Below are 14,115 nucleotides of genomic sequence, written 5' to 3'. Positions count from 1 at the left end.
TCTGGTACGAAGGAACTATTCCTTATACTAAAGGAACTAGAAAACCCTATTCCTGTCCAGGATAACTGTGATAAAAATAAAACATGGTGCTCGAACATCCAAAAAGCACTAAATGACAAAATTGCCACACTCCAAACAAAAATTGAGATAAAGAAACAGAATATTCCACCCTCAACTAACCTAAGAGGCAAACTACCAACTAGCACTAAACTAAACCATATATTTAACTTCTCGAAAGTAACCATACTTGAAACCGAAAAGATAATACTTTCACTCAAGCCATCCAATTGCCGAGGTGCCCTATGCCCAGCCCAACTAATAAAAGACATGGCCAGAGACCTCTCACCATTCATTTCTAAGCTTATTAATGCCTCCTTTGCTTCAGGCACTATTCCAGATAACCTCAAGCAATCTTGGGTCCTCCCCCTTCTAAAAAAACAAACATTGGACCCATCCATCCCGACTAACTACAGGCCTATCACAACGGTACCGTTCCTGTTAAAAATCCTCGACAGGGTAGCCTACCTGCAGATCCAAAAACACCTGGAGCTGCACAACCTTTTAGGCACAAGACAATCAGGTTTTAGACCTCAGCATGGAACTGAAACCGCACTTATCGATCTTAAAACTCAGGTCGATGAGCTGAGAGATTCCGGAAAGATGGCCTTACTCCTCTTACTGGACCTCTCCGCAGCCTTCGACCTAGTGGATCATGAAGTGCTATGCACCCACCTAGAAACAGCTGCCCACTTCTCCACGCATGCCATCGCATGGATCAAATCTTTCCTAACCGGTAGAACTATGAGAGTCTTCTCTACTTCTGCTGCTGCAGACCCAGTATCCATCACATGTGGAGTCCCACAAGGTTCTTGTGTCTCCCCCACTATGTACAACATCTTCACGAAGCCCTTGTTCGATGATCTAGATAATCTGGGTGTCACCTACACTAACTATGCGAATGACACTCAGATTCTCATACCACTCTCAGGGGATTATGAACAAGATTTGGCCTTGGTGAACAAGATTTATCTCATCATTCAGGCATGGATGGCCACCCACGGGCTATGCCTGAATGATGACAAAACTGAACTCATCATACTGGGGAACACACAAAACATCAAAAGACTAAAAGAAGAATACTCATCCTTCGTCATAGACGGTAACACTATCAAGGTGGCAAAAGTGGTAAAAACACTAGGGTTCTACCTTGATTCCCACCTCTCCCTAACCAAACAGGTGAGCGCAATGGCATCCAGCACCGCATATACCTGCAAGCTGATCAGAGCCGCAAAACCATACCTATCCACTGCCAACTGCCTAACCCTTGCCCGAGCATTAGTGCTGTCGAAATTGGACTATTGTAACGCTCTATATATAGGAGCCAACAAACACACGGTGCAAAAGATTCAAACACTACAAAACAATGCCCTTAGGGCTGCCTTAGGAATTCCAAAAAGGGAGCATATTTCAGAAGCTAGAAGACTATCAATCTAACTGGCTCTCCACAGCGGACAAAATCAAACTTAAGACAGCTTCTCTAACCTTCAAAAGCATCAACTATCTAGCACCTAAATACCTAGCCGCTAGATTCAACAGAAAAATCTCCACTAGACCCACCAGAGAAGCATACTCTAACCAGTTAATGATACCCCCATTCAAACTAAGTACGGCCGGAGGAAACAGCTTCCCGGTCAAAGCTGCCCAGCTTTGGAACTCCCTCCCGCCCGGCCTGAGATCCCCCCAATCCTACGCTCTCTTCAGATCCAACTGTATCAATTGGATCAAAGAAAATGACCGATAGTCCATTACCACTGCTCTACAAACGTACTATGTACATAATTATATATCCTCTTTCTCCCTACTGCATATTTCCTGCTTATATTATGTTACATGTATATACCATGGCCTGCATTATGTAATTTCTACTATGTATAATCACTATTTGTAATCATATGTAACCTGTAAAGTTTAAAGTATCCTTGAACAACGCGCCCGGTTACCCTCGGGTCTGGCGCGCGATATAAATAATAAACTCAACTCAACTCAACTCAATTCTCATAATGTGTTATGCGTGCTACCAGTATAATGTTCTTTGTTTACTTTCACCCAGTTTATAAATCCCTGTTTGTTTTTCAGAGAGAAGGATATCCCATATATTGTTTTAAAACCTAGATGTATAGCTGCGGCTATGATCCAGCCCATTGAGCCACTGGCAGTTGGAGACGTGGATAACCGCAGCAATTACTGGGGTGTGTCCCAGGCACGATTTCAATGGCACAGCATGAATGGATATTTTGGTAGCTGCAGCTAAAGATATATTTCTTTCTCAAAATTAAATGTGCAATAGTTTTTAAATATGTATTGCGTGTAGTGTTTGCAAACAAGTTAGTGTAACATTTGAAATACTTCTTAATCAATAGTAATGCATATAGGTGTACATATTTGAAAGGGGTATATGAATATTCAAACATATATATTTGGGAGGGGTTGTGCTTCTGGGTTGTCTTTCAGTTTTACTTGTAATACATGATATATTTTGTTCTGTAGCCACATTTTCTGCATTTTTACTCTCCATGATTACTTTTAATTGTTCAATGTCCTTTTTCATTGCTTGCAAGTCTTTTTGTATATTCATCATTATTTATTCTAATTCTATCAAGGAATCCATAATCAGATTGGTGGGTCCTTGTTGTGGTGCTTCCTTTGTGAATCTTTTAGACACTTGAATCACTTCTTCAGGTGTTTGAAAATATTTGAAATATTTTTAAACAATTGAAGATATAATACACTTTCAAAATCTGTGGGTTGGTTGTTTAGTCATTTGATAGTTTGACAATAGGTAGATAAATTATATGTGTTTGGTGACTGATATTTGTTAATTTAAATGTAATTGTTAGTCACATTTTACATTAATATATAGAAGGTACTTATAAAATCCTGATTGTGGTGTATCTTCTTCTGGAGCATTGTTTTGCGTGTCTTCTATTCTAATTTCTTCTTCTGTAAATGAGGGGAGACAATGGAGTGTTTGTGTTTGCTTTCTGATTGGTTATTCATTGTTTGTGTGGTGGGTGGCTGCCAATAGGATTTAATTTAGCTCCGATGCTGTTGAATTGTATAGAGCCTTTGAGAGAATGTATTTTTTGAGAGATGTTTATATATGCATATAAAATTGTAGATGGTTGAGGTGCAACCTTAGGAAACAGTGCTGTTTTCGGGATATGTTTATTGTTGTATTTGATATTTGAAATATGGAGCTAATTCTAGAAGGATAGGAATGTCTTTGTTCAGAAGGTTGTGGGGAATCTTTTGAGGATGGGGTTAATAGTGATGTTGAGGACATAGGTGATGAGTTCTCAAAGCATTTGCTTACAAGGTGTTTCGGTTCTATAATATTAAATTAGATGGAGTGTTTGAAATTAGAGGTATATGCTGCAATTGTGGAGAAATATTTTTGACAGGGAGCATAGGTTTTTTTCTCTTTGAAAAAAGAAAATGAATTAATCATGTAAACAAAGATCACTGACATGTTTTTCAAAATCTTTTGAATCATCATGGAGGTGAAGAGTATTTCTCTGATTGAAAATTCTGGTGATGTGTTAGTAGAAGAATCCAAAAGCTCTTTTAAGAGTCACTCAGAGAACTTTTTAAGTATATTGGAAAAATGAAAATACATTTGTTGTCTTTTTTAAATTAGTTGTGGCTATGGTAGCAGCCAATTAAACGTTGTGCTGTCAGGTGGATTGCAGTCACGGGTACTGACCACGGACAGGCCATAGCCGCGGGTACGAGCAGGCAAATGCCACGTTGTGTGTTTTTGGCAGCTGCAGCCAAGACTATAACTGTTGCATCTTAGCCACGGTTGTGAGTGTACCAATCGCATGTTGTGGTCTGTGATAGCTGTGGCTACGAGCGGGCAAGTGGCATGTTGTGTATTTTGGTGGGTGCAGTCGCGACTATCACTATTGCGTTGCTATAGCCATGAATAAAGTCCTATTGTATTTTGGTGCAGTGATCATATTATGTCATGGATGTTATATCTCAGATTTGTAAATGTGTTTCTATGTGGATGTTGTCAATTGAAGACTAATGTGAATTGATTTTGAAATTGTTCTGATATGTGTTTTTGAGTGCGTTAGAAAAATGTGTGTGCAGCCGTGACTCTGGGTGGGTTTTCGTCGTGTAACTGGCGTTATAGCCGCGGGTATGTTATTGGGAAAAATTAGGAAGAAAATAAAAGTTTTTTTGTATGTGATGTGTAAATATTGGAGAAAGTATTCTTTGAAGGATTGTTTTGGGGTTTAATGATTGATATAGCGTGTAATAGAAATGTGTTTGTCATTTTACTTGTTTGCTTTCTACAGACCTCTTTTTGTGCTATTGAATTGTGAAAGTTATGAAAGTGACATTTGTGTGAACTTTTGACAGTATGATTTCAGAACTTGCATGTTCTGAGTTTGGTTCTGGTGAAGATCTATTCATTATTTGGAGCAGATGAAGGTGATTGATACAGTGTTTTTATATACATTATGTACAGTTTGAATCATTGTATTTGTAAGATAAATGAAGTATGTTTAGGTGTCTCATTTGATCAAGTTTATAAGTATTGTTTGCAGGGTAAGGTTTTCTATATTTTACCTCAGTGCTTTTAGGAGAGTGATGAAGCAGTATGACATGGCATGCTATGTGTATGTACGCCAGGAAATATATGTGCAAATAAAGGTTGTTTCTTAGTGACATTCGAAGACGTGCTATGAATGAGGATTTATAAGAAATCCTAGTGTGAACCAAGCAGTACAACTCCACTTTTGACAACTTTTCTGGCTATGTGTGTGCTTTGTAGATGGATATTAAGCTGTTGTTTGGGAGCCTATATTGGTGATTAGGTTTATCATTGAAAAAGTATGGTTTCAACAAGTTGCACCTCTGTTTCCTTTCAGAGCAAATGGCAGTCATGCCTACCTCTTTAGTGGTGGAGGTTATTTTGCTTGTTTAATGTTTTATATGTGGTGTTTAATGTTTTATATGTGGCATTGCAGGTAGACCAAATGGGGTAATCGTCCAGTACAACTCTCTTTACCACATTTGGTATTAGTATTTACCAGATTGATTTTCTGCAGACATGTTTTCACTATCATGTTTGAGTAAAGCACTGAGTACATTGTTTTCACCTCTCTTCATGAACAGGTGACAACATTCCTGAGAATAATATCAGTGTACTTGAAAGAGGATAAGCAGTTAGTTGGTGTCCTTGCACTACCCAGAGACATGCTGCCCTGGCTGCACTTACTGGCAGCATGTATGTCCTGTTTCCCCTCCCCTCTCTCTTGCACTTCCTACCTCTTTTTCTGTTTTCACTTTCGTTCTTGCATTGGTATGATCTGAACGACATAAGGCCTAGTAAAAAGGTTTGTCTTGCCTTCCCTCTGTCTTCCCTCCCTTGTCTTTTCGTGCCTAGAAATACTTGTGTACAGATGTGTCATAAATGAGTTATGATATCATAATATTTGGGATGTTTGGGGGGATATATTTGATAATTGTGGGTTATATGATAACTGTGCACCTCTGATCAGACTTGTCCCATCACCCTCACGATCACAGGCAGTGGTATTTGAGCCTTCTACCTTACATGACACTTAGTGTTGAAGTTCTGAGTCACTCCTGTGTCACTCTCTATGTTTCAATTAGCAAGGAGACATGCCAGTTGTCCCATGTGTGTGGTCATGACTATACCCAGAGTACTGTTTTACAGTACCATGAAGTGCTGTGTGGACCTATAGATCCTGCTGAAACAGGGTGTGCAGGTTATGTCTGCGTCACATGTAATCTGTACATTTAGGGTTTGCTATTTTTTACTGTTCTGGAAGACATGGTTCCTCCCAATCGGTTACACACATGGCATATCGCACATGTTTGTAGTTCAGGAAACCATTACAAATTATGTAAAATCATCTTTTTATATTATGTTTTGCCCCTGGGAATTTTGGTTGCCATGAGTGTTGCTGCATGGTGTATGGGAGCTATTACCACCTTTGTCAGTATGTGTGGAAATGTTGGCTGTATCAGGTCATGGACCATGCCAACAGTGTATTGGGAGCAGTCTGTTTAAAACAATAGCGTGTAGGTACCAACTTCAAATGGTGTGACACGGTAGTGTATATACTTCTTTTGCATCCAAGATCGCTGTCAAGGCGTTGGAGTATGTAGATGATGGTGAGCTGGTGCAGCTAACACAGTTTCTTGATTTTTTACTCTGTCCCTATAGGGATATGTGTGTCTATCATGTTCATCTCCTTACTTGCAGTGTCATGTGTTGCTTGAATGTTATTATGCCTTTAATTAGCAGGGACAGCTGCACAAGATACAGTAGGAGAGTTCCACCAGGTTGTATGGTACTCTGAGGCTTCTCTGAGGTGCAGGTAGGCTTTTCATGTGCACAGTGTGTGAAGATGATGCATATTTGATTCCTTTTCCCACCTTCTTAGTGGTGCAGATTTTCCAGCATCTGTTTTGTTATGTTATCTACTTACAGTTTTTTCTTAATCCTGTTTTCTCTGTTATGGCATGTATTGGGTTTCGACATATTACACCCTTTTTTTCTGTATGTGGTGTGAATGTCAAATTGTTATGGTATGTAAGAAATGGGTAATGTGGTGTATAAGATGTCAAATTAATGCTGTTGAATAGTGAGTTGGGGGAAACAGTATTATTGATAAGATTTGTTAAGAATGTTTTCTGGGGCTGGTTAAGAGATATGGCCATTGAAACTTTAGTAGAGTGGGGATGGACAATGAAGGAAGGATATAGATTCTGGTATCTTTTTTGTTGATTCGAAGTAGTAGTTATTAGTTTGTAAGGGAAAGTCAGGATAGTGTATTAGGCTATTGTGATATTATGCTGAAATCGGCGGAATCAGGAGACATATAGTTAATTGTTCATGTTTTCTACTGAGAATGGCTAAGGAGGAGTAATTAAATGGGTGCTGGGAAAAGCAAGGGTGTGGTAGGGTTTAGTTAAGTGAACAGTAATGTACTTCATGCTGTGTGCTTAGAGTTGTTGTTTAGCTGTTAAGTAGAGGTTTGTGAGGCGTTTTATGGTGCTACTACGGGACTTAACCATTGAAACTTTAAAGGTTCCTTTTTTAATTATGGTGGCCAATTAGGAACAGTTTTTTTTATGTTTGATGTAATCTGAAAAGGCAACAAGTGTCTTTTTGATGTGATTCATGTGGGCTATTTTTTTTCTGGTGGGCGGTGTACTCACTTTAGTATATATTTTCTCAGGAATAAAAAAAAGAAAATTATCTGAACGCAGGGAAATTCCAAGGGTGCAAATCACTATTATACTTGTGCTGATGGCCAGATACAGGGTTTTCTGTTCTGCAGCTCTGAGTGAGTGTATTGTTTCCCTTGGCCTTAGAAATCCTGGGTTGGCGGGCTCTTAAAGTGCATCTCCACATGTTAGCCTGGGCTTGAAACATATATTTTATATTGGAAATATAAAGAAAGCAATGTGTGAATTAATCATTTTTTATACACAGCTTTTTTGGTAAAATGCCTTCAAGAAAAGAACAACAACGAGCTACAAGGAAGGGGCATCTGCAGGGAAGTAAAGATAAACAGTATCATTTTTTTTAAAGTAGCATTTTCAAATATGTAGTTACACATCTTGTAGATAATGCAACAATTCCTAGTGTTGAGGATAGTTTTAGAAATGTTGAAGTTGAAATAATAGATATGCCAACACAAAATTTAGCTGGAACCGATAATGTTTTTATTGAAAGTGAAAAAAGAAAAATACATTCAAATGTGTTACCAGCTAGTAAAAAAAGAAATACTGTTAGAAAAAAAGGTAGTGAATGTGCTATCAACTGGAAACAGAGGAATAAGGATATATGCTTTGGAGAAGCGTGAAACCAAAATCTAGATATGTGGTAAAATGTTTTTTGAAAAAGAAAAAAGTAGAAGTAATCATTAAGAAAGCTTTTGATATGAAAAGAAAATGTTTCATTTTCATATTAAATAAACGTAAGAAATTGCTCACCGTGACTACACCATTCTACACAAATATACAAACAGTTCATGTTTTTACACATGACAACCTTTGTGACATTGTTGGTGGAGAGTGGAAACACACTTCTCATACTGAAAGATTTTTTAATGAGGAGAGTTACATTCAAGGAAAGAATGTTCCACTAGCAATTGATGAGAGTGGACATAGCTATGAAGTCTAAAATGGTGTGATTTCTAAAAAAGGTGAAATCATACAGTGTAATAATATGGAAATGAAACTGTAGGTCAGTCAAAAATGAAACGAAAGGATTGTGAGGTATATACTTGCAAAAATCTCTTTAAAACTTTACAAGAAATATTGCACACAAATGATAATGTTAAAAGGCAAATCAAGATGCTACAGAGATGAGATGACTGTGAAGTTTGTGAAAAAAGCACTTTTGGGTCACTCTCTAATTTGTCTTGATGAAAGTAGATGTAAGAGTCTGTTTCATCATATACGGATGCTGGCTGCATATCATACCAAAATGGGATACCTCCTGGTTAAACTGTATGAGTGCAAAACACCAAAGTATTTCACTGGAACTGTAGAAAGTTTAGTTTCTGCAATGCAAATGATAAATATGATGCATTTAAAAGAGTATGTGTACGTAGATGAAACACTTACAGGAAGCGGAAATGATGATCCTATGCTTTCAAAGGATCAGATTTTTCAACAGTATACAAGAAGTATTGCAATGTTTGAGTTGTCTTCTAATGAAACTCCTGACATTGTTTGTGCATCTTGTCGACACACTTTTTGTAAGTCTCAAGTGCAACTAGTGTACGTTGAGAACAACATTAAACACACTGTAGAAGATGGTTGGAAAGAACTTTATCTGTATTTGTTTGTAGAAGAAGAATTCGATACAAGTGAGGCACTTTGTGGTTGTAGACACTGTGTTGGATTTTATAATCAAACACGTATTCCGCCAAGAAGTGTCTTAAACGATATAGTAGGGCCTGATATTCCTCTTGTGCTTAAAAAAGTAACATGTTTGAAGTGATTGCATTGCAAACTGTTCATGCTTTTCAATGTATTGTTAGACTGCAAACAAAATATGCCAAATCTTCCTAGGAAGTCATTAGTGCAAGGTGTGAGCGGCAAAATTGTGTATTTACCTCTGAATTTGGAAGAAAATATTAATACTCTAGGAGTGAAGCGTGACTTTGCTGATTCTTTGTTTGTTTTAGTAAATGGTGTTGTCACTAAAGATAAGAGGATTTGGCAGCAGCTTATCAATACTGGAAAAGTGAAAAAAGCACTGCCGTTTCTATTGGAGCACAATCATTTATACAAAGGCAGTCTGACTGTACCAGACGCATCTATGCTTGATGTTGAGTCAACAAACAAGAGCAATGAGTGTCAATTTCATTGTGTATCTGCAATGAAAGTTGCACTAATTACTATTCTGGGAAAATACATTAGAAGCCTGTTGTTTCCCTATGCTTTTTCCAAATGGTACTGGTGGGAGATTGGATGATCGTAAGGTGTGAATCTCTGCTTCAGAATATCATTGTACAAGAATCTAGTCAGAAGATTCACGATTCCGCACCAATGTTGTACATATTTTTCACGTACAGTATGAAAGTCAATTTTCAACATTGTTATGCTGTTGTTCATACACTTCAGACCATAACTAGATTTTAAAATCTTTCTGCATGTGAGATGCTGCAACAAGTGAAAGATAAAAATGAAGTTTTAGAAAGTAAACTTCAACATGGTTTGTGACTTTAAGTTGCGCTGAGTATGGCTGGGATGATCTTGCAGAGTGGATTCGGGAAAGTAATGCAGAAAAAGACAAAATAGAGCACATGACACTCAGAGAATTGTGTTCTATAAACCCTGTAAGTGTATTTCAGTGTTGTCATCACAGATTTTTAGCCATGTTCCACTTTATATGTAATAAAGAAAATGGTCCACTGGGCTCTGTAGAACATTTCTTTTGAAGGAAACCAGGTAAATGGGGCTCCACATATTCATAAGTTATTGTGGATTAAAGATGCTCCTCACTTTGGTAAGGGAATTGATGGCTGTGTAATGGAGCTCATTGAAAAATATGTTATTAGTTCTATTAAAGCTCATCCTGTGAGCATTTGAGCAGTTGCTTGAGTGAATAGTTTAATGTCATCTCTCCGACACCATGTTACTGGTAAGTCCCTGGGAAATACCTATCATTTAAAAAGAAATAAGAAATGCTAATGTATTAATGATTACAATGCTGTCAATAGCCTGTTGCTCAATATGTTACAGCATATATGACAAAAGCAGAAAAGAGCAATGCGCTTAAAGTAAGGGCAGATTTATCGACAGATAAAAGTCGAAGTCAGAAACTTGTGAGCCTTGGTTTGAAGATGCTTTCACATAGAGAGTGTGGTGGCTATGAAGCTGCAGATAGGCTAACTAATTTGCCTCTGTATGGATGTAGCGTTAATGTAGTTTGGTTATGTCTTGGACCAGCTAGAACTAGAAAGCGAGCATTGAATCCTTTTGTTGAAATTGAGTACAGACGGTACAGAGATTTTGAAAACCAACTTGATTGATACATATTATCCAAATTGATCTGAATTATTTGGAGGATCTTTATTTATATGCAGTAGCACAACACTACTCATATCAAAATATGAAGCAAACAGTGAAAGGGGACAGTTTAAAGTACATGTAATGTAGTGGTTGTCTAGTGAGATATGAAAGGGAAGTCTCATTAGCCACATGAAACTGTCTTGCCAAAGTTCTGAGAAAAAGGAATTATTTATTTTTTCTATTCTGCAGTTGTTCTTCCCATGGCATGCAGAAAGTGATTTACTTGGAAGTTTTGAAACTTTTGAAAAATCATTTTTTGCTAAAAAAAGGCTTAATTATATATTCAAAATTTTAGCAGTATTCGGACCTACTAGAGAAAGAACGATGTCAAGAAGAACTTTTGGCAGCTGAATTGACAAAAGAGACTCCAAAGGGCAGTCAAGAATCTGCATCAGGAAATCAAAATGTTATTGGTGAGCCAATTATTCAAACTGATTTTGAGCATGCTATGGAGGAAGTAGAAATTACAATGGAACAAAGTAAAGTGGCAGATGTGAATTACTAAATATAGAGCAAAAAGAAGTTTATAGTAAAATGAAAGATATGTTCTTACATGGTTTACTGCATGTCAAGCATGAATGCTTTTGTGTGCAATACAAACCTATTTCATTGTATGTTAGTGGACACGTAGGAACAGGTACGGACCGCATCTGATATCATTATACGGCGACGATATGTTGCTATACCTGCGCTACTCAGAAGAAAATTTGCAGTATGTCCTAGAAGAGATGAAACATTATGCAACCCTCTCCGGCATAGCAGTAAACCCTAAAAAATCCAGCATGTTTCCCCTGGGGAGATACAGAGGGTCCCCAACAAGAGACCTGCCCATCTTGCAAATACCCTAGCAGCCCAAGACATTTAGATACTTGGGGATCAAAATATATCACAAGGCCACAGATGAATATAAACATAACATAGAGAAGGCGGTGGAGGGCATGGGGTTTTGGGTGAAACTCCCCCTAGCAATGGTGAGTAGGGCGGCCTTGCTCAAGATGGTGGTCCTGCCCAGATTGTTACACTTCTTCACAAATATTCCATACATGCTCACAAAATGTTTTTTCACGAAGCTCCAGAGCTTATGCAGGGGCTTCATATTCCATGGAAGCTGCAGAACCCGTATGATAGGGGGGGCATAAACTGTCATGATGCCCGCTCCCGCTCCACGCGATCAGGCCTGGGGGAGCGGGCTACGTGTATTTCAGGGGTTCGCGTGAACATTTTCACGCGATCGGGCCTGGGGGAGCGGGCTACGTGTATTTCAGGGGTTCGCGTGAACTTCTTCACGCGATCGGGCCTGGGGGAGCGGGCTACGTGTATTTCAGGGGTTCGCGTGAACATTTACACGCGATCGGGCCTGGGGGAGCGGGCTACGTGTATTTCAGGGGTTCGCGTGAACTTCTTCACGCGATCGGGCCTGGGGGAGCGGGCTACGTGTATATCAGGGGTTCGCGTGAACATTTTCACGCGATCGGGCCTGGGGGAGCGGGCTACGTGTATTTCAGGGGTTCGCGTGAACTTCTTCACGCGATCGGGCCTGGGGGAGCAGGCTACGTGTATATCAGGGGTTCGCGTGACCTGGGGGAGCGGGCTACGTGTATATCAGGGGTTCGCGTGAACATTTTCACGCGATCGGGCCTGGGGAGCGGGGTACGTGTATTTCGGGGGCGCGCGGGAAGTGACACACGCGATTGAGCGGGGTACGTGTATTTCAGGGGTGCGCGGGAAGTTACACACGCGATTGAGCGGGGTACGTGTATTTCTGGGGTGCGCGGGAAGTCACACACGCGATCTCATCAGGGTACGTGTATTTCAGGGTGCGGGGGAAGTATCCCACGCAACATCAGCAGGGTACGTGTATTCCAGGGGTGCGCGGGAAGTTCCACACGCAATTCCATCAGGGTACGTGTATTACAGGTGTGCGCGATATCAACAGGGTACGTGTATTACAGGGGTGCGCGGGGAGCAGCACACGTGAATTGCACGTGTGGGTCCTCCCAGGTGTTCCCTCTACACCCTCCACGGCCCCTGCAGGTGGCTCACACCACAGGGGCCTACCCAGCACATGTCATGCAGGCACCCCATCCACCATGGCCATGCCCACCAGCCAACCCACATGTCACTACTGCCCACCAACGCATGTCCCCCTGCACCCCCAGCCACCAGGGGCACCCTCCACCAGGCCCCCACCCATGTCTCCCACCACCCCCACCCTCCCAGTCACCAGGGGCAGCCTCCACCAGGCCCCCAACCATGTCTCCCACCACCCCCATCCCCCAGCCACCAGGGGCAGCCTCCACCAGGCCCCCACTCATGTCTCCCACCACCCCCACCCCCCAGTCACCAGGGGCAGCCTCCACCAGGCCCCCACCCATGTCTCTCACCACCCCCATCCCCCAGCCACCAGGGGCAGCCTCCACCAGGTCCCCACTCATGTCTCCCACCACCCCCACCCCCCAGTCACCAGGGGCACCTGCCAGCAGGCCCCCACCCATGTCCAACTCATGTTCCCCACCACCCCCACCCCCCACCCCCCAGCATTGTGGGGCACCTGCCAGCAGGCCCCCACCCATGTCCAACTCATGTTCCCCACCACCCCCACCCCCCAGCCACCAGGGGCAGCCTCCACCAGGCCCCCACCCATGTCTCCCACCACCCCCATCCCCCAGGCACCAGGGGCAGCCTCCACCAGGCCCCCACTCATGTCTCCCACCACCCCCACCCCCCAGTCACCAGGGGCACTTGCCAGCAGGCCCCCACCCATGTCCAACTCATGTTCCCCACCACCCCCACCCCCCAGCACTGTGGGGCACCTGCCAGCAGGCCCCCACCCATGTCCAATTCATGTTCCCCACCCCCCCACCCCCCAGCCACCAGGGGCAGCCTCCACCAGGCCCCCACCCATGTCTCACACCACCTCCACCCCCCAGCAGTGCAGGGGCACCCACCACCAGGCCCCCACCCATATCTCCCACCAGCCCCGCCCCCCAGCCACCAGGGGCAGCCTCCAGCCAGGCCCCCACCCATGTCTCCCACCACCCCCATCCCCCAGCCACCAGGGGCAGCCTCCACCAGGCCCCCACCCATGTCTCCCACCACCCCCATCCCCCAGGCACCAGGGGCAGCCTCCACCAGGCCCCCACCCATGTCTCCCACCACCCCCATCCCCCAGCCACCAGGGGCACCTGCCAGCAGGCCCCCACCCATGTCCAACACATGTTCCCCACCATCCCCACCCCCCAGCACTGTGGGGCACCTGCCAGCAGGCCCCCACCCATGTCCAACTCATGTTCCCCACCACCCCCACCCCCCAGCCACCAGGGGCAGCCTCCACCAGGCCCCCACCCATGTCTCACACCACCGCCACCCCCCCAGCAGTGCAGGGGCTCCCACCACCAGGCCCCCACCCATGTCTCCCACCACCCCCACCACCCAGCCACCAGGGGCAGCCTCCACCAGGCCCTCACCCATGTCTCCCAC

The sequence above is a fragment of the Ambystoma mexicanum genome, chromosome 1q (genome assembly GCF_040938575.1).
Source record: "Ambystoma mexicanum isolate Mex_15411 chromosome 1q, UKY_AmexF1_1, whole genome shotgun sequence".
In the NCBI taxonomy this organism is placed as follows: Eukaryota; Metazoa; Chordata; class Amphibia; order Caudata; family Ambystomatidae; genus Ambystoma; species Ambystoma mexicanum.
This window is presented reverse-complemented; position numbering follows the sequence as displayed.